We start from the raw sequence: 2,535 nt of genomic DNA on the forward strand, positions 1-2,535 counted from the left end.
TCTTTGGGAATCTCAGACGATACGAAAGAGAGGTTGAACAGGCTAGTAAATAGGGGTTGCAACAATTTCGGCAGATCATTTTAGAAAGAGGGTCCAGATTGTCTAGCCCGGCTGATTTGTAGGGGTCCAGATTTTGCAGCTCTTTCAGAACATCAGCTATCTGGATTTGGGTAAAGGAGAAATGGTGGGGGCTTTGGCGGGTTGCTGTGGAGGGTGCCAGGCAGTTGACCGGGGTAGGGGTAGCCAAGTGGAAAGCATGGCCAGCCGTAAATGCTTATTGAAATTCTCAATTATAGTGGATTTATCAGTGGTGACAGTGTTTCCTAGCCTCAGAGTAGTGGGCAGCTGGGAGGAGGTGCTCTTAATTCTCCATGGACTTTACAGTGTCCCAGAACTAGGTGACCAAATACGTATCTTCCACCATAATTTCCTACAATGTGATTATCTGGATTTTTTTTCTTCATTTTATCTGTCATAGTTGAAGTGTACCTATGATGAAAATTACAGGCCTCTCATCTTTTTAAGTGGGAGAACTTGCACAATTGGTGGCTGACTAAATACTTTTTTGCCCCACTGTATGTTGTCCATTCCCAGTTTCCTCTCCAGGGAACTGTTGGATGTCTTCTTGCAATTGCCAATCAAAAAGGGTTCTTGGCTGTACCTATCTGTACCTATCTGTACCTGGCTGCACCTATATGTACCTGGCTGTACCTACCTGTACCTACCTGTACCTACCTGTACCTATACCTGGCTGTATGTACCTGGCTGCTGTACCTGGCTACTGGCTGTACCTGGCTGTACCTAGCTGTACCTGTGCCAACTGACATGCAAGAGTTTGCGATACAGCCTGGATTCGAACCAGGGTTGTCTGTATTGACGCCTCTAGCGCTGAGATGCAGTGGCGTACCACCGCTGTGCCACTCGAGAGCCCATACTGTTCTAGTATGCATTTCTTCTTCTTTCTAGTGGCAGCCCATAGGTACAATAAAATATAAAATACGAAATTCGAATATGAAAACTACCTGTTAAAAAAAATGGGAATCCAATGGGAATTTTCCTTGAGGGTTCTACGTCTGTGTATATGAAGGTATTATTTGCAAGACGTAAGAGAAAACATATCTTGTGTTTGAAAAATGACCTTTTTTTTTACTAATGTAAACAATGTTGTAAATATTTTTCCAAACTGCGTTACCCACTCCAGTCAGTCAGCAGGTTTTTCTGGTGACGCTCCTTGCGTGACGTATAATGGACTGGACGGGACGCTTCTTGCGTGACGTATAATGGACGGGACGGGACGCTTCTTCAAGAACAAACAACACGGCTACTCTTTAAACCAGTTTTTTTTTAGCTTGCTAGCTAACTTAAAACCGAAGCATTTGATGCGCTTTACACCATGTTTTATTTACATTCGCGAATCGCAGTGTTTCAAACACAATTATGTTTACGTATATCTACTGTAAACTTTAACCAAATTTGCAAACTTGTTAAGATTGATACTGAGCCTAGCACTAGGCTAGTCGCTAATGCTAACTAACATCCCTGACCATGAGCTCACTAAACTTCTCCAACCCTTGGTAAAGAAGAGGAGATCTACTGGACGGAGAAAGAAGCTCTGGGGCTGAACATTGTCGTGAAAGAAGAAGAAGAAGAGGGTGTTACAGTGAAAGAAGAGAAATCTCCGTTTGGAGTGGAAGAGGGGATAGAAGCTGTCCCAGTGGAAGAGGAGGAGATAGACACTTTCAGAATGAAAAATGAGGAAGAGGGGCTGTGAAAGAAGAAGAGGATATATATAGTATATATATATAATATATATATGCCATTTATCAGACGCTTTTATCCAAAGCGACTTACAGTCATGTGTGCATACATTCTACGTATGGGTGGTCCCGGGGATCGAACCCACTACCCTGGCGTTACAAGCGCCATGCTCTACCAACTGAGCTACAGAAGGACGTGGCTGTGAAAAAATATAAAGAACCTTTAGGAGTGGGAGAGGGGATAGAGGCTGCCAGAGTGGAAGAGGGGATAGAAGCTATCAGAATGAAAGAGGAGGCTGTTATAGGGAAAGAAGAGGAGGAGGATATTACAGTGAAAGGAGAGGAAGAAGCTTTCAGAATGAAAAAGGAGGAAGATGAGGCTGTTATAGGGAAAGAAGAGGAGGAGGGTATTACAGTGAAAGAAGAGACATCTCCGTTTGGAGGGGATAGAGGCTGTCATAGTGGAAGAGGAGGAGGTAGAAGCTATCAGAATGAAAGAGGAGGCTGTTATAGGGGAAAAAGAGGAAGAGATCTCCATTCTGCACCATATGGTTTAACAGTGATCTCCATTCTGCACCATATGGTTTAATGGTGATCTCCATTCTGCACCATATGGTTTAACAGTGATCTCCATTCTGCCCATATGGTTTAACAGTGATCTCCATTCTGCCCATATGGTTTAACAGTGATCTCCATTCTGCACCATATGGTTTAACAGTGATCTCCATTCTGCACCATATGGTTTAATGGTGATCTCCATTCTGCACCATATGGTTTA

Source organism: Oncorhynchus keta, unplaced genomic scaffold (genome assembly GCF_023373465.1).
Source record: "Oncorhynchus keta strain PuntledgeMale-10-30-2019 unplaced genomic scaffold, Oket_V2 Un_contig_29591_pilon_pilon, whole genome shotgun sequence".
In the NCBI taxonomy this organism is placed as follows: domain Eukaryota; kingdom Metazoa; phylum Chordata; class Actinopteri; order Salmoniformes; family Salmonidae; genus Oncorhynchus; species Oncorhynchus keta.